The following is a 25,575-nucleotide window of genomic DNA, read 5'->3' on the forward strand; positions in this document are numbered from 1 at the left end:
TAATTAGAGCCCTATAAAAATCTTTCAGGAATGGACAATTTTACTCAAGTGGGGCTTTCCAGCAGTTAGCTCAAATCTAAGGGCAACAAGAAATTGAGACAAGTAACCAGCACTCAATCAGCAAAGCTCTTTGAGATGAACAGAAGGGCATGTTCTGAGTTACAGAGGTAACAGTTCCGATTCTGGTTAATAAATCAGGAATGGGGTTTCCATTCCTGGAATTACATTGTGATGCCATTAATGATACTGATGCTGATAAGAGTTTTAGATAGGTAAGTTGATTTGGGTAAATGCAATAGGTCTTTGGGTCTTGTTACATTATATTTGGGATGTTATGTTGAAATTAAGTAAGACATTGGTGAGGCCTAATTTGGAGTATTGAGTGTAGTTTTGGTCACTTACCTGCAGGAAATTTATAAGGTTGTGTGAGTACAGAGAAAATTTACAAGGATGCTGCTGGGATTGAGGACTTGAGTTATAAGGAAAGATTGAATAGATTAGGACTATTAGACTAGGAATGTGGAAGATTGAGGGGAAATTTAATAGAGATATACTAAATTAAGAGTGGTATAGATAGGGTAAATACAAGCAGGCTTTTTCCACTGAGTTTGGTTGGGACTACAAAGAGATCATGGGTTATGGGTGAAAGGTGAAAAGTTCAAGGGGACCATGAGGACACACCTCTTTGCACAGAGGGTCATGAGAATGGCAATGAGCTGCCAGTGCAAGTGGTGCATGTGATCAACATTTCAATGTTAAAGAGATGATAGGGGCATGGAGGGCTATGGCATGAATGCAGGTTGATCGAGTAGGCAGTTTAAATGGTTCAGCACTGACTAGATGGGCCAAAGGGCCTGTTTCTGCCCTGTATTTTTCTATTACTCTACAGTTCTATGACTCTATTTGTCCTTCAGGTAAGCAAACCAACTCATTCCAAGCCAACATAATCAAAGACACCACCCACCATGGGCATTCTCTCTTCACTCCTCTTCCATCAGGCAGAAGAATTAAAAACCTAGATGGATGCACGGCCAGGCTCAAGGACACCTTCTACCCCACTGTTAGAAGACTACTAAATAATTCTCTGGTTGGACTCTTGATCCCACTACCTACCTTATTATAATCTTGCACTTTATTGTTTACCTGCATTGCACCTACTCTGTAGCTGTTACACTTTATTCTGCATTGGTATTTTTTTTACCTTGCTTTAGTTCAATGCACTGTATAATGTCTTGCTCTATATGAACCGTATGCAAGATAAGCTTTTCACTGTATCTTGATACATATTGACAATAATGAACAAATTCTGCCTCTGATTCCCATTCCAATATGTACTTACATTGACTCCTTATTCTTTCAGATGTTTTTTTATTTGTCAGCCTAACAAACTTAATCTCGAATGTCATCCTAGCTCTTGCTAACCCATGGGTAGATTCCACATCTTTGCACCCCTTTGGAGAAGGCATCTTGTCTGTTCTCTTAGAATCACGTAGACCTAGAAATTGCATTGCTCTGCCAAAAAATAGATCTCATTTTCTGGAGATGCAAAAGGAAACTTGGAAAATGAGATCTCTTTCAAACAAGGCAATGTTCTATGGTGTGACTGCTATCATCATCATCATCATTATCATCATTATGTGCGGCGCTTTATCACGCAGAAGATCATGGCAGATTTTTCTGCAGAAGTGGTTTGCCATTGCCTTCTTCTGGGCAGTGTTTATGTACAGTAATTATTGTAAAGTTCAATTGTATTTTTTTCCTTGTAAATGCCTTGTAAGAAGATCAATCTCATTTCCAGTGAGGGCTTTCAGGTTAGGACTTTATTCCCTAGAGTGTAGGAGAATCAGGGGAGATTTGACAGTGGTATACAAAATTATGAAGGATATAGATAGGGTAAATACAAGCAGGCTTTTTCTACTGAGGCTGGGTGAGACTAGAATGAGAGGTCATGGGTTAAGGGTGAAAGGTGAAATGTAAGAAGATGAGGAGGAACTTCTTCATTCAGAGGGGTATGTGTGTGTGTGTGGAACGATCTGCCACTGGAAGTAATTGATGCAGTTTCAATTTCAACATTTAAGAGAATTTTGGATACTACTTGGATGGGAGGGGCATGGAGGGCTTTGGTTCAGATTCAGGTCCATGGGTCTAGGCTGAATAATAATTTGGCATGAACTAGATGGGCTGAAGATCCTATTTCTCTGCTGTACTCAATGACTGTGACTCAAGGTAGTATACGGTAATATATGTTTATTTTATTTTGAATTTTGAAGATAAACAAAGAGTGTTGCATTTTATAGCTGATTGCTTCCCATTAGATTAAGTAATCTGGAGATGCAATCAAAACAAAATGTGAATGAGGAAATCTGAATTAAAACCAATATTTGATAAGGATACTCAACAGGTCGGCAGGCATGTGTGGAGAAAGAAACAGAACAAACAAATCACGAAAAGGGTATTTGTTCTGAAATGTTAATTCTGCTTCTCTTTTCCCCAAACTGCTGAGGACCAGGTCAATGGTATTCGAGTCCTGTGACCAAGAATGTTACAAGAGGCCCAGGTATGATCTCTAGAAAGCCATCTTACAGGCTAAGTGATCATTCTGGATCAAACTTCAATCAACGGATGCTTGACAGTTGTGGCAGTGTTTGAATTCTATCACCTCTAATAAGGTGAAATCAAGTGACACAGGTGACATTCACTTCCAGATGAGCTCAACGTCATCTATGGTTACTTCGACTGTCAAAACATGGAGGAACCATCACAAACAAAGCTTAAGAGGGATGATGGCTCCTAACGGCAAATCCTTTGCTTGCATCTTCAAAAACAGCTCAATTTCTACCTCTAATATCTTTATTTTTCCCTTTCAGGTTTCTTTTGAAGACCCTGATCTGGAGTTACATGCAGGCTTCAGTTCTTTGCGGGAACGTGACTTGTTCTCGGGGTTCTACGACAGGCCATTATTCGACACACTAAAGGTTTAGCTTGAGAATCTTGATCGGGTTTGAAGACAGGTGGATCGAGGGTTGGTGTCATGACAGGAGACTCATGTGTCGGCGGGGAGACCGGAAAATATTTTGCTGTGTGCCCGAAGACCCAAGGTCCGACACAGAGCTTGAAAAAAATGATAAAACAGACTTTTAACATTGTAAACCAGCGGTGTGTTGTTATGTCTCCTGCTCACTGTGAAAGTGGTGCACACCTCTCTCTCATTTGCTAGGAAAAAGAGAACTGTGGTATGTCAGATTTCAGATACAATGTGAAGACTTTGGGGTACCTTTGGTCTGTGTCTTTGCTATTGCTTAGCACACACTTGGGCTTGGTGATGGTACCAATGCGCATTTTGTTTTGCTGTTGGAGAGAGGAGGGATCATTGCTTGCTGCCGCTTATGCGCGGGAGGGGGGAGCTGGGGGGACTTTGGGATTTTCATGCTTAACTGTTGTTCATTCTTTGGGGCACTTCTCTGTTTCAGTGGATGATTGCAAAGAAAAAGCATTTCAGGATGAACAACACACACAAAATGCTGGTGGAACACAGCAGGCCAGGCAGCATCTAAAATGAGAAGCACTGTCGACGTTTCTGGCCAAGACCCTTCGTCAGGACTAACTGAAAGGAAAGATACTAAGAGATTTGAAAGTAGTGTGGGGGAGGGGGAAAATACAAAATGATAGGAGAAGACTGGAGGGGGTGGGATGCAGCTGAGCTGGAAAGGTGATTGGTGAAAGTGATACAGAGCTGGAGAAGGGAAAGGATCATGGGACGGGAGGCCTCAGGATAAAGAAAGGGGGGGGGGGGAGAGCACCAGAGGGAGATAGAGAACAGGCAGAGTGATGGGCAGAGAGAGAGAAAAAAACAAAACAACTAAATATGTCAGGGATGGGGTAAGAAGGGAAGGAGGGACATTAACGGAAGTTAGAGAAGTCAAGACTGGGAGACCGTTTCGCTGAGCACCTACGCTCTGTCTGCCAGAGAAAGCAGGATCTCCCAGTGGCCACACATTTTAATTCCACATCCCATTCCCATTCTGATATGTCTATCCATGGCCTCCTCTACTGTCAAGATGAATCCACACTCAGGTTGGAGGAACAACACCTTATATACCGGCTGGGTAGCCTCCAACCTGATGGCATGAACATTGACTTCTCTAACTTTGGTTAATGCCCCTCCTCCCCTTCTTACCCCATCCCTGACATATTTAGTAGTTTTGTTTTTTTTCTCTCTCTCTGCCCATCACTCTTTGCCTGTTCTCCATCTCCCTCTGGGCTCCCCTCCCTCTTTCTTTCTCCCGAGGCCTCCTGTCCCATGATCCTTTCCCTTCTGCAGCTCTGTATCACTTTCGCCAATCACCTTTCCAGCTCTTAGCTTCATCCCACCCCCTCCGGTCTTCTCCTATCATTTCGCATTTCCCCCTCCCCCCCACTACTTTCAAATCTCTTACTATCCTTCCTTTCCATTAGTCCTGGCGAAGGGTCTCGGCCCGAAACATCAACAGTGCTTCTCCTTATAGATGCTGCCTGGCCTGCTGTGTTCCACCAGCATTTTGTGTGTGTTGCTTTGAATTCCCAGCATCTGCAGATTTCCTTGTGCTTGCTCTTTAATTTCAAGATGAATATTGTATATATTTCTCTGTCATTAACTTTGACCTTTGAACCTTTGAAACTCTCATATCCCCTGATGATCCTATGATATCACTCTCTGAATCCGGTGTGCCAGGAGCCTTCTGGAGAGTAAACCCACAAAATGCATCTGGCCCAGATGCTGCACCTAATGAAGTACTAAAGACCTGTGCTGATCAACGGGCTGGAGTGTTCACTGAGAGCTTTAACCTCTCACTTTGGCGGTAGACAGTACCCACCAGCTTCAAGTAGGCTTCAGTGATACTGGTGCCCAAGCAGAGGGTGGTGACCTGCCTCAGTGACTATCACCCAGTAACACATACGTCCACACTGATGAAGTTTTGAGAAGTTGGTGATGAAACATATCCACTCCTGCCTGAGAAGCAACTCAGATCTGTCCCCAACTTGCCTACCTGTGCAACAGGTTCACTGCAAATGCCATCTCATTGGCTCTTCACTCAGCCTTGCAACTTCAGGACTGCAAAGGCATACACATCAAGAAGCACTTCATCGACTAAATCTCTGTATTCAGTACCATCATCCCCCTCAAAACTAACCAACAGGCTCCAATACCTTGGCCTCAGTACCTCCCTGTGCAATTGGATCCAGGATTTCCTCATCTGCAGACGTCAGTCAGTTTGATTTGGCAACATCTCCTCCATGATGTCCATCAGCACAGATCAGCCTACACCACTGTTGTAGGCTGAATCAAAGGTAGTGATGAAGCAGCATATAGGAGTGAGACTGAAAATCTGGCCGAGTGGTGTCATAACAACATTTCACTCTATACCAGCAAGACCAAGGAGCTAATTAAGAGAAGGAAACCAGAGGTCCATGATCTACTCTTCATTGGAGGATCAGAGATAGAGAGTTTTGGCAGCTTTAAATTCCTCAGTAGTGCTATTTCCAAGGATCTGCTCAGGTCCCAGAATATATGGGAAATTATGAAGAAAGCACAACAGCTCCTCTACTTGTTTCAGAGTTTGTGGAGATTCTGCATGACATCTAGAAATTTGACTAACTTCTATAGATGTGTAGTGGAGTATATATTGACTGGCTGCATGACACATGGTATGGAAACATCAATGTCCTTAAGTGGAAAATCCTTCTAAAAGTAGTGGATAAGGTACAGTCCATCACGGGTAAAGCCCTCCCAACCACTAAGCACATCTACATGAAACACTGACGCAGAAAGTCATCAAGGGCACCCACCATCTAAGACATGTTCTCTTCTCGCTGCTACCATCAGGAAGAAGATATTCACACCACCAGGTTCAGGAACTGTTACTACCCCTCAAACATCAGGCTCTTGAATCAAAGGGGATAACTTCACTTGCCCTATCATTGAAAATGTTGCCACAACCAATGGGCTCACTTTCAAGGACTCTTCATCTCATATTCTCGATACTTATTTCTTATTTTTTTTTACTATTTCTTCAGTTTGGATTTGCACAGTTTGTTGTCTTCTGCACTCTAGTTGAATGCCCCAGTTAGGAGCTTATTCACAGATTCTGTTAGGGTTATTTTTCTATAGATTTACTGAGTATGCCCACAAGAAAATGAATCTCATGATTTAATATGGTGACATATATGTACTTTGATAATAGAATTTACTTTGAACTTTCAAACTTTAAACTTTTGAGATGGTTCCAGTCCTGCAGAGAATTCCCAGCAGGTTTCTTGATTTCAAAGAAGCAAGAGCTTTCAAACAGGTGGAACGGATAGGAGAGAACAGGTGGAGAAGAGAGGAGGAAAAGTAAATGGAAAGCTCCTGAAGGATGGAGAGAATAAATGATAAAAGGATCTTAAACCAAGATACAAGAGGGTGGTGAATAAACAAGAGAAGAAAATAGATGGGTCCAGTAGAGCAATAGTTAGACATATCAGAATCATTCGTAGTTATGTGGTGGATGTAAGGTTTGACATGAAAGCACCATCATGATATTTCATCCTTTGCCTTTTACCCACAGTCTTAGCAAAGATAATCTTATGTTCTTCTCACTCCATATGGGGTTCTTGCTCCTTTTTATTTTCTTGCATTCCTGATTTTTTTAAGAAGGATGAAGAAACCAATTTTGGGCAGATGGGGCTCATCAGCTGTGGCTGGCAACTCATTCAGGAGAAGGAAAACTCTGATCTCATGCCTCCGTTGCCTTGTGGCTATACCCACTCATGGAGGAAGGCTTCGGGAGTAAACCCCCAAGAAAAATCTGGAGCTGGAGTCCCTGAAGCAGTCTTATGTTGAGTTTAATGCTAACTGGCAATTCGTGTGATGTTGCTGGAGCCAAACTGTATCATCATCTGCCGTTCCTTTGGATTCATCAACTGTGTGGAGAGGGGGAGCCTGCTACATGGGCAACAGCGTGCTCTCCTTATTCTGCTCCACTGGCTTACATATCTAGACAGCTAGGAAGCAACATCTATGGTTGACCCTGACTATCGGAGGCTGAGAAAGACAGAAAGGAACTGATCTAGGTTTGCCATATCTCACAATGGTCAGGAACTGAACATGGTTTAGTTGTTTATAGTCATACTCAAAAAAAAAAACAGGTTGATATTGTTTTGTCTCAGAAGCAGGATAATTTTCCAGATTTATGTCTCTGCACTGTTCTCACAATCCTTCTCACTGTTGCAGTAAATGAAGTGTTTCTCAGCGGGGAATGATGCACTCAGTGGTCAGGCGGACAACTAAATTTTGTTTCTCTGTAATTCAGTTCGGTCTTGTTCAGAATTCAAGAATCAAGATTGTTTAATGTCATTCCCAGTACACAACTGTAAAGGTGAACAAAATAACTGTTACCACTTCATTGAACACCTTCACTCCATCTGCCTCAAAAAGCAAGATTTCTCGATGGCCACCTATTTCAATTCTATTTCCAATTCCCATTCCAACATGTCAGTCCATGGCCTCCTACACTATCATGATAAGGCCATAGCCAGGCTGCAGGAGCAACACTTTGTATTCCATCTAGGTAGTCTCCAACCTGATAGCATGACCATCAATTTCTCAAACTTCCGGTAATTACTCCACCACCACCCCTCCCCCCACCACACTTCTCCTTCACCATTCCCCATTCATGTTTCCTGCTCACATATTCTCTTCTAAGTGGCCCAATCACCACCCTCTGGTCCTCCTCCTCCTTCCCTTTCTTCCATGGTCTTCTGTCCTCTCCTATCAGATTCCCCCTTCCACTGATCAACTTCCAAGCTCCTTACTTCACCCCATAACCCTCTCCCGGTTTCACCTATCACCTGCCACCTTATACTTCTTCTTCCCCTTCTTATTCTGACTTCTTCCCTCTTCCTTTCCAGTCCTGATGAAGGGTCTCGGCCCAAAATGTCGACTGTTTACTCTTTTCCATAAACACTGCCTGTCCTGCTGAATTCCTCTAGCATTTTGCCAGTGTTCCTCAAGCTTTCCAGCTCTTGACGATTGTCTTGTGTTTGTAATTGCTACTCCAGACCCAACGCAATATATTAAAAACACTCTAAGATAAAGTACGCACTAATAAAAAAATCACAATAAAATCACTGTAAAAATAAATAATTTAACTCATATCCATTGATTACATAAGGTGACACTAGGTACAGGAGTGTCTGTACATTAGATGATGCTGATAGGAAATGATAAAGTAATGGTGGAGGAGTGAGCTAGTTAATGGAGGAGTTGATCAACCCTACTGCTTCTGGAAAGGAACAGTTTTTGAGTCTGGTGGTCCTGGCATGGGGGCTACATAGCCTCCTCCAAATAGGAGTAGGACAAACAGACGAAGCGCAGGGTGGCAAGGATCCTTCCTCATACATCTGGCCTTTCTCCAGAACCATTTTATATATATGTCCTTAATGATGGGTAGGCCAGTGCCGGTGATACTTCGGGTAATTCTGATTACCTGTTGTAAAGTCTTCCTGCCCACTGCAGTGCATTTTCTCTGTCACACAATGATGCAGCATGTTAGAATGCTCTCTACTGTGCATCTGTAGAAGGCCGTGAGTATTCAGTGGTGAGCGGTGCTGGGACCGCAACATTTAACGATCCGGAAGAGGAGACCGAGTGTAGTTTGCTGAAGGAACTAAATTGAGTGGAAATGCAAATTGTGCAGAAGATACGGGGAGTCTGCAGAGAGATATAGATAGGTTACGTGAGTAGGCAAGGGTCTGGCAGATGGAGTACAATGTTGGTAAATGCGAGGTCATCCACTTTGCAAGGAAAAATGGAAGAGCAGATTATTGTTTAAATGGTAAAAAATTGCATAGTGCTGCTGTACAGAGGGACTTGGGAGTGCTTGTGTATGGATCACAAAAAGTTGGTTTGCAGGTGCAGCAGGCTATCAAGCAGGCAAATGAAATGTTGGTCTTCATTGATAGAAGGATTGAATTTAAGAACAGGGAGGTTTTGCTGCAACTGTACAGGGTACTGGTGAGGCTGCACCTGGAGTACTGAGTGCAGATCTGGTTTCCATACTTGAGGAAGGATATACTGGCCTTGGAGGCAGTGCAAAGGAGGTTCACCAGGTTGATTCCAGAGACTGGGAGATTAAACTATGAGAAGAAATTGAGTTGTCTAGGACTGTACTTGCTGGAATTTGGAAGAATGAGAAGAGGTCTTATAGAAACATATCAAGTTATGAAAGTGCAAACATGAGGAAATCTACAGATGCTGGAAATTCAAACAACACACACAAAAGGCTGGTGGAACACAGCAGGCCAGGCAGCATCTATAGGGAGAAGAGCTGTCGAGGTTTCGGGCCAAGACCCTTAGTCAGGACTAACTGAAGGGAAAGATAGTAAGAGATTTGAATGTAGTGGGGGGAGGGGGAAATGCGAAATGATAGGAGACTGGAGGGGGTGGGATGAAGCTAAGAGCTGGAAAGGTGATTGGCGAAAGTGATACAGAGCTGGAGAAGAGAAAGGATCATGAGATGGGAGGCCTCGGGAGAAAGAAAGGGGGAGTGGGGGAGCACCAGAGGGAGATGGAGAACAGGCAGGGTGATTGGTAGAGAGAGAGAGAAAAAAACAACAACTAAATATGTCAGGGATGGGGTAAGAAGTGGAGGAGGGGCATTAACAGAAGTTAGAGAAGTCAATGTTCATGCCATCAAGTTGGAGGCTACCCAGCTAGTATATAAGGTGTTGTTCCTCCAACCTGAGTGTGGATTCATCTTGACAGTAGAGGAGGCCATGGATAGACATATCAGAATGGGAATGGGATGTGGAATTAAAATGTGTGGCCACTGGGATAGATATCCTATATGAAAGGGATAGATAAGATAGAGGCAGCAAAGTTGGTTCCACTGATAGGTGAGACTAGAACTAGGGGACATAGCCTCAAGATTCAGGGGAGTAGATTTAGGGCAGAGAGGAGGAGGAACTGCTTTTCCCAGTTCCTGTGGAATTCTCTGCCCTGTGAAGCAGTGGAGGCTACCTCAATAAATATATTAAAGACAAGGTTGGATAGATTTTTGCATAGTAGGGGAATTAAGGGTTAAAGGGAAAAGGCAGGTAGGTAGAGATGAGTCCATGCCCAGATCAGCCATGACCTTATTGAATGGCAGGGCAGGCTCAACGTGCCAGATGGCCTACTCCTGTTCCTATTTCTTATGTTCTTATTAATGTATATAGTCCAATTCTCTTCAGCCTCCTCAGAAAGTAGAGGCATTGGTGAGCTGTCTTGACTGTGTAGGATGGGTTTTGGGGCTATGAGAGGTTGTGCAAGATGTCCGCTCCCAGGAGTTTGAAACTATTTAGTTTCCACTGCTATGCCACTGATGTAAAGGTATGGATGTGAGTGGTGTGAGAATAACCATCTTCTTTATCTTGTGGACATTGATGAGGAGGGTATTTGTTTGGCAGCAGGCATTGCGCTCTTCCACCTAATTTCTGTGGTCCCTCTCATCTTCTTGGCCATGACCCCCACTACAGTCGAGTCGTCAGCAACATTGACAGTGTGATTACTCAGGTGCTTGATGTGTGTGAGTAGAGTGAGCATCAGTGGTTTCAGCACACAGCCCGGTGGGGTGGGGGGGGAAGTCACCTGTGCTGGGGATGATGGGAAGGGAGGAGCAATTCTTCATCCTGACTATCTCAGGCCTGTAGAAAGTCAAACATCCAGTTGTACAGTGGTGTATTTAGACTGAGGAGTAGGAGTTTGTTCACTAGGGTTTGTGTTGAGTGTCAAACTGAAATCCAAACAAAGCATTTTGACATGTGTCCTTGTTTACTAGGTGTGTTGGGCCCAGATGTATGAGAGGTGCTATCATCTGTTATAGAGCGGCAGATTGGTGAGTACCCAGTGTGACAGGAATAGAGTTTCTGATGTGTGCCACATCAAAAATCAAAAATCACTTTGTGATGATTGGCAGCAGTGCCACAGGGCGGTAGTCATTTAGTTCTGAAGGTGTAGAGTTCTTTGGTACAGGGATTACGGTGGCTGATTTGAAGCATGTGGGGACAGCAGTCTGTATGCATGAAGATGCTCTGGTGTGCACACTAAGTACTTGGCCTGAGCAAAGGTGGGTTACCAGTGCCTTAAAACCAGTCACTTTGGGTAGATGGAGCTTGTCAGCTGTGGTTGGCAGCTCATCTTGGAGAAGAGAAACTCTGATCTCAAATTTCCACTGTCCTGTGGCTATACTCACTCATGGGGAAGGCTTCAGGAATAACCCCTGAGGGAAAAATCTGGAGCTGGAGTCCCTAAATGTAGTCCTTACGTTGAGTTCAATGCTGACTGGAAACTCCTGTGACGCATCTAGTGCCAAACTGTATAGGTCTCTGCTCTTCCTTTGAGTTCATGGGGAGCATGGGGAGCATGGGGAGCATGGGGAGCATGGGGAGAGGAAGCTTGTTCTCCATATTGTACCATCCAGGCCTGCGTATCTAGATAACCAGTACACAACATCCATGGTCAATCCTGATAGATGGAGGCCCCGCACATACACCTAGTCTATATCTCTCATAAACATTTCTAAACCCTTCATTTCTGCATTTCAAGGGATATAATCCTGGCCTTGCCAAACTCCCCTATAATTCAGCTTTTCTTGTCCTGGCAACATACTCGTAAATCTTTTCAGCCCTCATTCCAGTTTAACCATATCTTTCCTATAACGGGATGACCAAACCTAGTGTGCCTCATCACCAACTTGCTGAACTGCAACATCGTGTCTCGGCTCCTATTGCCTATGCCCTGACAGATGAAGGCCAGAGAGTTAAAAGCCTTTTTCACCCCATTGCTACTTGTGACTCTACTTTCAACACATTTGCTTTAATACTATATAACCATATAACAATATATAGCATGGAAACAGGCCATCTCAGTCCTTCTGGTCTGTGCTGAACGCTTACTCTCAGCTAGTCCCACCGACCTGAACTCAGCCCATAACCCTCCGTTCCTTTCCTGTCCATATAGCTATCCGATTTTACTTTAAATGACAATATCAAACTACTCACAGTCCTATTTTGGTTTGACTTTCCAAAATGCATCACTTCATACTTAGCTGTATTTAAATCTATTTTCCACTCCTCAGCTCACTTTCCTAACAGAAAGGTCATCTTGCAATCTGCAATAGCCTTCACTATCAACAGCACCAACTAACTCTGCGTCATCTATAAAGTTGGTAATCAAGCCTCGTGGATTCACACCAAAATCATTTATATAAATAATGTTTTGCAGGGGTCCCAACACTGACCCTTGCAGCATGCCACTATCACTGGTCTCTATTTCAAAAAAAAGCCATCAGCCCCTTCACTGAGATTGAAAGAGTGCCGAAAATTTACAAGGATGTTGCCTGAGTTATAAGGAAAGATTGGGACTTTATTCCCTGGAACCTAGAAGGCTGAGGGGAGATTTGAAAAGGGTATACAGTATTATGAGGGGTAAATGCAAGCTGTTTTTTCCCACTGAGATTGGGTGGGACTACAACCAGAGGTCATGGGTTAAGTGTGTAAGGTGAAAAGTTTAAGGGGAACATGAAGAGAAACCTCTTCACTCAGGCAGTGTGGAATGAGCCATGGATGCGATTTTGATTTCAATGCTTAAGAGGTTTATGGATGGGAAGGGTACAGAGGGGCTATGGTCCCACAGCAGGTCAATAGGAGTAGGCAGTTTAAATGGTTCAGTATGGACTAAATAAGCTGAAGAGTCTGTTTCTGTGCTGTATTTTATATGACTTTCTGCTTCTTACCTGTGCATCTCTTGTGAATCCACCTAACTAGCTCTTGCAGTTTTCCATGGGACTTAATGTTTCATGTAAGTCTGTTGTGCAGAACCTTGTTAAAAGCCTTGCTAAAGTCCAATTAGACAACATCCACTGTTATACCCTCATCGCTCCTTTTGGTTACATCTTCAAACAATTCCAAAAGGTTTGTCAAACTTGAATTTCCACAGACAAAGCCATGCTGAATCTTCCTAATCAGATTCTGTCTGTCCAAATGCTGGTAGATGCTGTCCCTCAGAGTTCTTTCCAGTAACTTCCCAGTCACTGCTGTCGGGCGGATCAGCCTGCAGTTCCCTGGCTTGTCCTTGCTACCTTTTTTAAACAATGGAATGACGATAACCACCTTCAGGAACCTGGCCAGTGGCTAGCAATGAAGCAAATATCACTGCACGGGTCTCCACAATTTCTTCCCTAGCCTCCCAGCAGATGCTGGAAATCTAAAGTGAAAGTGTAAATTGATGGAAATATTTAGAAAGAGAATCTGAGTCGAGGTTTCTGTCAGAGAAGATAAAAGATGCTTGTTAAGTTGCAGGAAGGGTGGGGTGGTGTATGTCTCTGATTGGGTGGAAACAGATTGACCACAGAAATAAGCTGCCCGGAAAGATATCTATTCATTGAGTGAAAGGTGGCAGTGAGAGAGCGTGAGTATAGACAGGGTTGTGAAATGCCGAACATGAAGCGTGCCTGGGTATATTCTCCATCAACAGAAGGGGGGAGAAAACAAACAAGCTGAGCCAATATCACAGATGGATGATTGCTGTAAGCAGAAATCACTTTATTATATTCAGCATTGCGTGCAGGAGACTGCTACATGCCCAGACAGAAAATGAGATGCTCTTTCTCAAGTTTGAACTGGACCTCATTTTCGAAGTGAATGTGTTATCAAAGTACACAAACGTCACCCTATACAATGCGGAGATTCAGTAATCTTGCAGGTGTACTCAAAAAATCCATAATAGAACTATAACCATGATAGAATCAACATGCAAAAGACAGCAAACTGCACAAGTACTAAAAGCAAATAATAATAATAAATAAATAAGGAATAAATATCGGGGACATGAGGTGGAAGATCCTTGAAAATGAGCCTATAGGTGAGGGAACAATTCAGTGATGGGGCAAGAGAAGTTAAAGTGCCATAGAAAAACAAAGCATGGAAACAGGCCATTCAGCCCATCTAGTCCAGAATGAACTATTTAAATTGCCTACTCCCATCGACCTGCTCCGGTTCCATAGCCCTCCATCGACCTCATATGCCAATCCAAACTTCTCCAGAATGTTGAACTTAAGCTTGCATGCACTACCTGCCCTGGCAGCTCGCTCCACACTCCCATGTCTCTTTAATGCCCTCTGGTTTAAGAGCCTGATGGTTCAGGGGTAATAACTGTTCCTGAACTTGGTGGGATGAGTTCTGAGGCTTTTGTACCTTCTTCCTGATGGCAGCAGCAAGACGAGAGCATGGCCTGGGTGGTGGAGCTCCTCCAGTGATTTTGATGGTGAGTTACTGGTCTTCTGTTCACATAATCATCCTCCTCTTATCGCCTAGTTCTCTCTCATCATGTGACCATTGGCTCTTAACTTCTTTAGTCTTTATAACTTTGATAACTTGAAATATGGAGCGTGATCTTTTTTAGTTTGCTTAATATTTAAATATATATGCAGCTAAGAAATAAGTAGACCTCAAGCAAAAGTAGATTGAAAGAGATTTTTTTTTAAGTTGAGATAACCCGTGGAATAGGCTCTTCCAGCCTTTGAGCCATGCTGCCCAGTAATCCCCCAATTTAATCCTAGCCTAGTCACAGGACAATTTACAATGACCAATTACCCTACCAACTGGTATGTCTTTGGATTGTGGGAGGAAACCAGAACACCCAAAGGAAACCCACACGGTCACTGGGAGAATGTACAAATTCCTTACAGACAGAGATGGAAATTGAACCCGGGTCACCAGTACTGTAAAACATTAGGCTAACCACTATGCTATATGTCACCCCAATTGTTGACATGTGGTTTGTGGTCGATTGATGATGAATGGTGATGCAAAGTTTCAATAAATTGCTCACACAGTTGGTTTGCTAACATTGCATTTCTTTTGACAGTACACTGCACTTTTGATTATGCTGGTCAATGCTGGTCCAAATGAAAGATGAGGGTTAGCTTTATTTATCACATGTACATCAGAGTGAAAAGAGCTGTTTGCATCAAAGACCAGGATGTGCTGGAGGCACCCCACGTAGGTAACCATGCTTCAAGCACACCCATAGCATGCCCACAATTTATAACCTAAAGTGTATGACTTTATAGTCAAGTCAAGTCGCTTTTATTGTCATTTGGACCATAACTGCTGATACAGTACATAGTAAAAATGAGACAACGATTTTCAGAACCATGGTCTTACATGACACAATACAAAAACTAGACTGAACTATGTTAAAAAAAACAACACAGAGAAAGCTACACTAAACTACAGACCTACACAGGTCTGCATAAAGTGCACAAAAACAGTGCAGGCATTACAATAGATAATAAACAGGACAATAGGGCAAGGTGTCAGTCCAGGCTTCGGGTATTGAGTCTGATAGCTTGGGGGAAGAAACTGTTACATAGTCTGGTCGTGAGAGCCCAAATGCTTCGGAGCCTTTTCCCAGATGGCAGGAAGGAGAAGAGATTGTATGAGGGGTGAGTGGGGTCCTTGATAATGCTGTTTCCTTTGCGGATGCAGCATCTAGTGTAAATGTCCGTGATGGCAGGAAGAGAGACCCCGATGATCTTCTCAGCTGACCTCGCTATCCGCTTCAGGGTCTTGTGATCCGAGATGGTGCAATTTCCGAACCAGGCAGTGATGCAGCTGCTCAGGATGCTCTCAATACAACCCCTGTAGAATGTGATGAGGATGGGGGGTGGGAGATGGACTTCCCTCAGCCTTCGCAGAAAGTAGAGACGCTGCTGGACTTTCTTTGCTATGGAGCTGGTGTTGAGGGACCAGGTGAGATTCTCCGTCAAGTGAACACCAAGAAATTTGGTGCTCTTTACAATCTCTACTGAGGAGCCGTCGATGTTCAGCAGCGAGTGGTCACTCTTTGCCCTCCTGAAGTCAACAACCATCTCTACTGTTTTGTTCACGTTAAGAGACTGGTTGTTGGCTCTGCACCAGTCCGTTAGCCGCTGCACCTCCTCTCTGTAAGCTGACTCATCGTTCTTGCTGATGAGACGCACTATGGTCGTGTTATCGGCGAACTTGATGATATGGTTCGAGCTGTGTGTTGCAGCACAGTCATGGGTCAGCAGAGTGAACAGCAGCGGACTGAGCACGCAACCCTGGGGAGCCCCCGTGCTCAGTGTGATGGTGTTGGAGATGCTGCTCCCGATCCAGACTGGCTGAGGTCTCCCAGTCAGGAAGTCTAGGATCCATTTGCAGAGGGAGGTGTTCAGGCCCAGTAGGCTCAGCTTTCCAGTCAGTTTCTGAGGGATGAATGTGTTGAATGCTGAACTGAAGTCTATGAACAGCATCCGAACGTATGTGTCTTTTTTGTCCAGGTGGGTTAGGGCCAGGTGGAGGGTGGTGGCAATGGCGTCATCTGTTGAGTGGTTGGGACGGTACGGAAACTGCAGGAGGTCCAGTGAGGGGGGCAGCAGGGTCTTGATATGCCTCATGACGAGCTTCTCGAAACACTTCATGATGATGAATGTAAGTACAATGGGATGGTAGTCATTGAGGCAGAACACTGAAGACTTCTTCGGCACGGGGACGATGGTGGCAGCTTTGAAGCACGTTGGAATGGTGGCGTTGCTCAGGGAGATGTTGAAGATGTCAGTGAGAACATCTGCTAGCTGGTCTGCACATCCCCTGAGCACTCTACCAGGGATGTTGTCTGGTCCAGCAGCCTTCCGTGGGTTGACCCTGCACAGGGTTCTTCTCACGTCGGCCACGGTGAGACACAGCACCTGTTCATTTGTAGGAGCGGTGGACTTCCTTGCCGCAACGTCATTTTCTGCCTCAAACTGGGTGTAGAAGTTATTCAGCGCATTTGGGAGGGAGGCATCGCCTGCACAGTCAGGTGATGTTGTCCTGTAATTGGTGATGTCCTGGATGCCCTTCCACATGCGCCGCATGTCGCCGCTGTCCTGGAAGTGGCTGTGGATTACCTCGGCGTGTGCACACTTTGTCCCTCTGATGGCTCGAGACAGTTTGGCCCTTGCTATTGTTAGAGCTACCTTGTCACCTGCTCTGAAGGCGGAGTCGCAGGACCTCAGCAGCGCACGCACCTCTGCGGTCATCCATGGCTTCTGGTTAGCGCGTATAGCGATGGTCTTGGACAGAGTAACGTCATCAATGTAGTTGCTGATGTAGCTGGTCACTGATGCTGGAATATATGGACTATACAGAATGCTGAAGGAACCTGGAGCACCTGCATGAATCCCACGCAGTCACGGGGAGAATGTACACACTCCTTACAGACAGCAGGCTCGTTGGCATTGTAAGTGTTACATTAACCACTATTCTACTGTGCCACTCTAGTACTGTGTCACCCAGTTTACCAGTTTGGTAAATTTAAATTTTTAGTGAGGTTTTGCCACATTTTAAATGCAGAAAACAAGCATCCAAAGGTATGTTAATACCTTATCATAATGGTACGTTTCTATTATTAAACAATAGACTACTGACCTACTTTTTTCTGATGCCCAGAAGCAGTATAATGAATACCTTCACTAATATTTTGTCGCCCCCTTACTGGTGAAATGCGTCCACTGCAGGCTCAATGCTTTTTTTTAAAATGTTGCTACTTCTGCAAAGGAAATTAAATGTTAAAAAAATAGGTTAAGAATTAAAAAGAGGCAATCCAAGGTGTGAATAATCAACTTATATACGTTGTCAAAAAGCATTACGCCACTCTCTGTCTATTATCTCGCCTCTCCCTTGTCCATTGTTGTGATAGTCACATTCTGTTCAATTCTAATAGGAAGTACTTAATGAAAATCTAAAGTGTAACCACAAAGAAGAAACTATTTGCAGAATGTGGATACTGCTTTCAAACTTTCAAACTGATATATGAAATACTGTGTTTCTCCACTTTTGCATTTAATTGATATATCCACATAACATTTTGGTATTGTCCTGCAAAATGCCTATGAGCACAAAAGAATCAGAAACATACTTAATATTACCGCCATATGTCGTGAAATTTGTTGGTTTGCAGCAGCAGTACATAAAAAAAACTATAAATGACTATAAATAGGGTGTTGGGAATAATGAGAATGGAGTGCCACAGGAGAGGTTTGTGACAGGTGACACAGAAAAAGTGCAGGTGCAGAGGGTGATGCTGGTGCAGACACATCCAGCCCTGATACACCAGGCAAGGTAATTTTATACCAAACAATTGGTTTATTAATCATCACAGAATGTCTCTCTGGTGTTTCCCACTCCCTCATCTCTCCCTTCCTCTTTTCCCAGCTGTGATTCCCTCCTCCCTGCCCTCTTCCCACTCTCAGTTGATAATAGAGACCCATGTCAGCATCAGATTTATCATTACTCACAAAAAGCAATGAGAGAGCAAATAAAATAGTGAGTTAGTGTTCATGGGTTTGTTGTCCATTCAGAAATTTGTTGGTAGAGGAGAAGGAGTTGTTCCTGAAACAGTGAATATGTGCCTTCAGCTTCCTGTACCTGCTCCTTGATGGTTGCAATCAGAAGAAAGCATATTCTGGGTGATGGGGTCCTTAACGATGGATGCTGCCATTTTGAGGCACCACCTTTTGAATGCGTCCTGGATGCTGGAGAGGCTAGAGCCCACGATGGAGATAGCTGAGTTTACAACTTTCTGCAGCTTTTTCCAATCCTGTGCAGTGGACCTTCCATATCAGACTGGGGTAGAATGAACTCCATGGTGCCCCTGTGGAAATTTTTATTCGATTTATTTATTTTCTTTAGAGATACATGGTGAAATAGGCCATTGTGGCCCTTTGAGCTGCACTACCCAGCAACCACTGACAACCCTAATTTAATCCTAACCGAATCAATTGACAATGTACAATGACCTAACCAGTACGCCTTCGGACTGTGAGAGGAAATCAGACACCTGGAGAAAACCCATGCATTCCATGGGGAGGAGGTACAGAGATTCCTTACAGAGGACACTGGGATTGAACACCAAACTCCAAAGTTCAAGCTGTAATAACATTGTGCTAACCACTATGCTACCATGCTGCCCTAATTTGCCTGTCTCTTTGGTGACATACCAATTCTCCTCAAATTCCTAATGAAATACAGCTCCTGTCATGCCTTCTTTGCAATTGCATCACTCCTAGGATAGATCTTCAGAGACGTTGACACCCAGGAACTTGAAACTGCTCATTCTTTCACAGCTGATCCCCCAATGAGGACTGGTGTGTGTTCCATTGACTTCCCCTTCCTGAAGTCCACAAACAATTCCTTGGTCTTACTGAGATTGAGTGCAAGGTTGTTGTTGCAATGTCACTTAACCAACTGATCTATCTTGTTCCCGTCACCTTCCAAAATTCTGCCAACAATTGTTGCGTTATTGTCAAATTTATAGTTGGCATTTGAGCTGTGTCTAGCCACACAGTTGTGGGTGTAGAGAGCGTAGAGCAGTGGGCTCAGCACGCATCCTTGAGGTGTATCAGTGTTGCTGTCAGCGAGGAGGAGATGTTATTTTTGATCTGCACAGACTATAGTCTCCTGGTGAGGAAATCAAGGATCTAGTTGCAGAGAGAAGTATGGAGACCCAGGTTTTGGAGTTTATTGATTAGAACTGGAGGTATGATTGTGTTGAATGCTGAGTTGTAATCAATAAACAGCAGCCTCAAGTGGGTATTGCTATTGTCCAGCTGATCCAAGGCTGAGTGGAGAGCCAGTGAGATTGTATCCACTGTAGACCTATTGTGGTGACAGGCAAATTGCAGCATGTCCAGGTCCTTGCTTAGGCAAGACTTGATTCTGGCCATGACCAACCTCTCAAAGAACTGCATCATAATAATATGAGTGCCTTTGGGCAATAATCATTGAGGCTGCTCACCCTTCTCGAGCACTGGTATGATTGCCGCTGTTTTGAAACAGATGGAAATCTCCAACTGCAGTAGTGAGAGATTGAAGATGGTTGGTTAGTGGGGGTTTTCAATGGCCTTCCTGGTACACCATCAAGGCATGATGCCTTGCTAGGGTTCACCCTCTTGAAAGATGTGACAATATATGCCTCCAGGACAGAGATCACAGGGCCACAATATACTACAGGTATTCGCATAGATGTTGTTTTATTCTCCCTTTTAAATTATGCATAAAAGACACTGAGCTCATCTGGGAGTAAAGTACCATCGCCATTCATGATGTTGGATTTTGCTTTGTAGGAAGAAATGGTCTGCAAACTCATCTAGAGCAGACGTGCATACAGTTCATCTCAAACCTCAATCAGAATTGTCTCTTGCTCTTAAGTTAGGCTTCTGTAGGTTGTAGCTGTAGATGTGAATGCCATTAGGTGATAGTCATTGAGGTAGTTCACCCTACTCTTGGACACCGGTATGACTGTCCCCCCTTTGAAGTAGGCCCCTCCGTCTTCAGATTTCTGAATGGACAATGATCCCACGAACACTTCCTCAGTATCTTTACTTCTCCCTTTTTGACTAATAATTTATTTTTTCTATGTACTTATTGTGGTATATATAATTTGTTGTTTTGTGATAGCAGTATATTGCAGTATTTCGGGTAGATGGAGCTCGTCAGCCTGGGAAGGCAGTCCATCGAAGAGAGGGGAAACTCTGATTTCAAACCTCCGCTGCCTTGTGGCCATACCCACTTGTGGGAAAGGCTTTGGGAGTTAACCCTGAGGACAAATTTGGAGCTGGAGTCCCTATGGCAGTCTGACGTTGTCTTCAACCTCGTTCTGGCAGCTCCTGCGACGACACCGATGCCAAGCTGTATCGGTTCTTGCCCTTCCCTTGGACAACATCAGTGGCATGGAGAGGGGAGACTTGCAGCCTGGGCAACTGTCGGTCTTCCATTAAAAAAACCTTGCCCAGGCCTGTGCCCTGGAGAGGACACTCCAGACTGAAGCAAGACTTTCCAGGCGCAGATCCATGGTCTCGTGAGACTAATGGATGTCACATATATTGCAATGAATACGGTAGTAATAAAAACTATAAATTACAATAAGTATTTATAGAAAATAAATATACTTATTGTAATTTCTAGTTTTATTACTGTAGTATGTATTGCAATATACTGCTGTCACAAAACAACAAATTTCATGACGTATGCTGGTGATAGTAAATCTGATTCTGTTTCTGCATAAAAGGCATCATGGTAAAATGGTAAAAGAAACCAGAGTGAGACAAACTTTGAATTTTCTTCTGTCAGATTATTCGTAGAGTTGCCCGGCACAAAATCACATTTATGTTCTAACTTGTCCATATTGATCAAATTGTCTATTACAGCTTGTCCTATTTCTCTGCACTTGATCCCTATTGCTCTAAACCTTCCCTATCTTTGTATTTTTCTACATATCTTTTAAACATTGTAGTTGTACCCAGCCCAATATTTCCTCTGGCAGACCATTGCATACATCCACCATCCTTTTCCTCTCACATGACCTCTAACCTTAGACACCCTGCCTTATAACCATATAACAATTACAGCACAGAAACAGGCCATCTCAGCCCTTCTAGTTCATGCCGAACGCTTACTCTCACCTAGTCCCACCGACCTGCACTCAGCCCATAACCCTCCATTCCTTTCCTGTCCATATACCTATCCAATTTTACTTTAAATGACAATACCGAACCTGCCTCTACCACTTCTTCGGGAAGCTCGTTCCACACAGCTACCACTCTCTGAGTAAAGAAGTTCTCCCTCGTGTTACCCCTAAACTTTTGCCCCTTAACTGTCAACTCATGTCCTCTTGTTTGAATCTCCCCTACTCTCAATGGAAAAAGCCTATCCCATCAATGCGATCTATCCCCCTCATAATTTTAAATACCTCTATCGTCCCCCCTCAACCTTCAATGCTCCAAAGAATAAAGAATTAACTTGTTCAGCCTTTCCCTGTAACTTAGGTGCTGAAACCCAGGTAACATTCTAGTAAATCTTCTCTGTACTCTCTCTATTTTGTGGACATCTTTAGGAGAAAGCTCAGTGATCATCCACCTTATCTACACCTCTCATGATTTTATAAGCCTCTGTATGGTCACCCTTCAACCTTCTACACTTCAGGGAAGAAAGTCCCACCCCCTCATTATCATTCAAGCCCGCAGTCCTGGTAGCATCTTTCCTGAACTCTTTCCAGTTTAACGACATCCTTTCTGTATATGCAGGCAACCAGAACTGAAACCCATTGTGGTTAAATGGAAAGCTGATGATTGGAGAGCTCTAACACTGCAGGACACTGAGGTCCAGTCTCTGAGAATAACGACTAGTCTCTATGATCTACTCTTATAATGAACATGTCCGCTATAAAAAAAAAGAGATGCCATAAACCTCCTACCACTATTTGCTCCATTCTCTTGTCTTGAGGCAGCATTTCTAGTATCTGCAATGAGGATTTAATTAGCTAAATTGTCCCAACATTAGAAAGTTTTGGTTAGGATTAGTGCTATATTTTAAATCCTTTTTGGGCAACTGCAGAGATTGCTGGTGAAGATATCCTTGTACTGTCTCATTGGTAATTGGCACAATAATATTTTAATCCATGGTATTGCTGTTACCTTTCCGGTGTCCAATACACCCATTCATACGGTTTCTTAACCATTGCTCCTATTCTCCATGCCAACACTTGATTCTATATTTAGCTGTTTGGTTGCAGCTTAAACTTGAGAAAGTCTGCAGATGCTGGAAATCCAAAGCAACAGAAGAAAAATGCTGGAGAAACCCAGCAGGTCAGGCAGCATCTGTGGAAATGAGCAGACGGGCGATATTTTGGGCCATGACCCTTCTTCAGGACTGAGAAGGAAGAGGGAAGGCTGGAATGAAAAGATGGGGGGAGAGAGGAAGGAGGCTAGCTGGAAGGTGTTAGGTGAAGCCAGGTGAATGGGAAAGGTCAAGTGCTAGAGAGGAAAGACTCTGATAGGAGAGGAGAGTGGACCACAGGAGAAAGTGAAGGGGGAGGGGACCCAGGGGGAAGTAATAGGTGGGTGAGAGGAAATGAAAGTTTAGAGTGTGGAACAGAGGAAGTAGCAGGGGGAGAAAATAGTTTACTGGAAGGAGAAATTGATATTCCTGCCATCAGGTTGGAGGGTACCCAAACATAATTTAAGGTGTTGCACCTCCACCCTGAGAGTGGCTTCATCTTGACACAAAGTTGATACTGATACTGGAATTAAATAGCAATTACTTTTTCTGAAAGCATTGATCACATTGAACATGTCCCAAGTCTCCATCCTTGTCATCCTCCTTCAATTTTCACATAGCGACTTTGCAACAGCTTTAGCTGGCCTGGGCTCAACATCGCACAGATGCCGATAACCTTCTGCTTTATTGCTCAATCACAGCTTGATTCCCTTTCCAACTCTGCTGAGGATCTTTCAAACATCAGATATCTAACATATTGATGCTGCCAAGAACAAATCAATCTGTTTAGTTCTCACCTAAATGTTCACACATTATCACCCTTCCCTCAGACAATTTTTTATTTCAGCTCTCACATATAGGCTTAGTGAATCTGTACGTAATGATGTACCATGATTAAGTATAGATAATAGGCCTTCTGTGCTTGTTCTACTGTTCAATGCAACCATGACTAATTCTCTATTTCAATGCCATATTTTTTCTTTCTTTCCAGTTAGCTGGAAATCTACCTTCTCCTTGAATAGATTTAGTGACTTGGTCCCCATTACCTGTTGGAGTAGAGAATCCTACAGCCTCATCTATTTCTCAGAAATTGGCATGGTAACGTAGTGGTTAGTACGACATTTAACAGCACCAGTGACCTGGATTCAGTTCCTGATGCTGTCTGTAAGGAGTTTGTATGTTCTCTCCGTAACCATGTGGGTTTCCTCTGGCTGCTCTGTCTTCTTCCCATCGTCTAAAGACCTACCAGCTGGTAGGTTGATTAGTCATTGTAAAGTGTCTCGTGATTAGGCTCGGGTTAACTCAGGGGGTTGCTGGGCGGTATGGTCTGAAGGGCCGGAAGGGCCTGTTCTGCACTGTATCTCAATAAATAATAAAAACAAATAAATTTGTATTTCTTCTCACCTCATTTCAAAATGCTTCCTACCACAGTACTGAGAACTGAGACCGCTACCTCTCATTTTAGATCATCCTTTCCATATCCAGTCTGCCCAGCCCTATCAAAATTTTGTATGTTATAATGGGATCCTCCACAGTCCCTTAACCTCTATGAATACAAGCCTACTTATCCCAATCTCTTCTCGTATCACAGCCTGTCAGCCCAGAAATCCTGCAGTCCCACTGATGCATACAGTACCCTGGGTTGGTTTAATTGTATTGTTTCTGCAACTCTATGCAAAACTTCTTGCAATAAAGAACAATATATCTCTTTCCACCTTAAATGTTTACCACTTGTATGTTTGCTCCAAATTCTTTTTTATATTAACTTTTCCCATTTTATTGTCTTTTAATACTCTGCCTTTGTTTCCCCTGCTGAATTGGATAACTTCAAATCTATTCATTTTATTTTGCGTATGTCCAATCGCCGATTTCAGAAACATCTTTGCACCTTCCTCATAACGCATTGTCCTAGCAGTTTAGTGATGTTGTCAGACCTGGAAAAATTACATTCAATTTCCTCATCCAAATAATTGACATACATCCAGTGGCAACCTTATTAGATACACCTGTACCTTTTAAAATGGCCACCAATTATATATTCATGGTCTTCTGCTCGTGCAGCCCATCCACTTCAAGGTTCGATGTGTTGTGCATTGAGAGATGCTCTTCTGCACACCACTGTTGCAAAGCATAGTTATTTGAGTTACTGTAACCTTCCTGTCAGCTTGAACTTGTTGGGCCATTTTCTCATTAACAAGTCATTTTCACCAACAGAACTGCTGCTCACAGAACTGGTGCTTTTTTTGTTTTTTGCATCATTCTCTGTGAACTCTAGAGACTATTGTGCATGCAAATCCTAGGAAATCAACAGTTTCTGATGTACTTAATCCACCCCGTTTGGCACCAACAATCATTTCAAGGTCAAAGTCACTTGGATCACATTTCTTTCCCATTCTGATGTATGGTTCAAAAAAAATTTGAACCTCATGTCTACATGCTTTTATGTATTGAGTTGCTGCCACATGATTGGCTGATTAAATATTTGCATTAATGAACAGGTGTAATAAAGTGGCCACTAAGTGTACATATATTGTAAGTAGCTAGGGCCCAAGGACAGATGCAACACACACCAAATGCTGGAGGAATTCAGCAGGTCAGGCAGCATCTATGAACAGAAATCAAAAAAGGAAGGCAGTTTGGCTTTGCCGAATCTTAGATTATATTATTGGGCAATTAATATTCTATATTTAACGTTTTGGACACAAGAGTTGGATGAAACTCAATCCCCACGATGGATGAGCCTCGAGCGGGAGTCTGTACAGAGGTTTTCACTGGCTTCTTAGGAGCTGCGCTTCCTTTTGCATTTATTAAATTGAATGAAGACATGATAAATCCAATAGTTAAACATACAGTACAAATATGGTTTCAATTTCATAAATTTTTTGGATTGAATAAATTTATTCTGTCAAGTCCTATTATATCTAACCTTATTTTCCAACCATCTAGAATTGATCCAGC

Source organism: Hypanus sabinus, chromosome 10, assembly GCF_030144855.1.
Source record: "Hypanus sabinus isolate sHypSab1 chromosome 10, sHypSab1.hap1, whole genome shotgun sequence".
Lineage (NCBI taxonomy): Eukaryota > Metazoa > Chordata > Chondrichthyes > Myliobatiformes > Dasyatidae > Hypanus > Hypanus sabinus.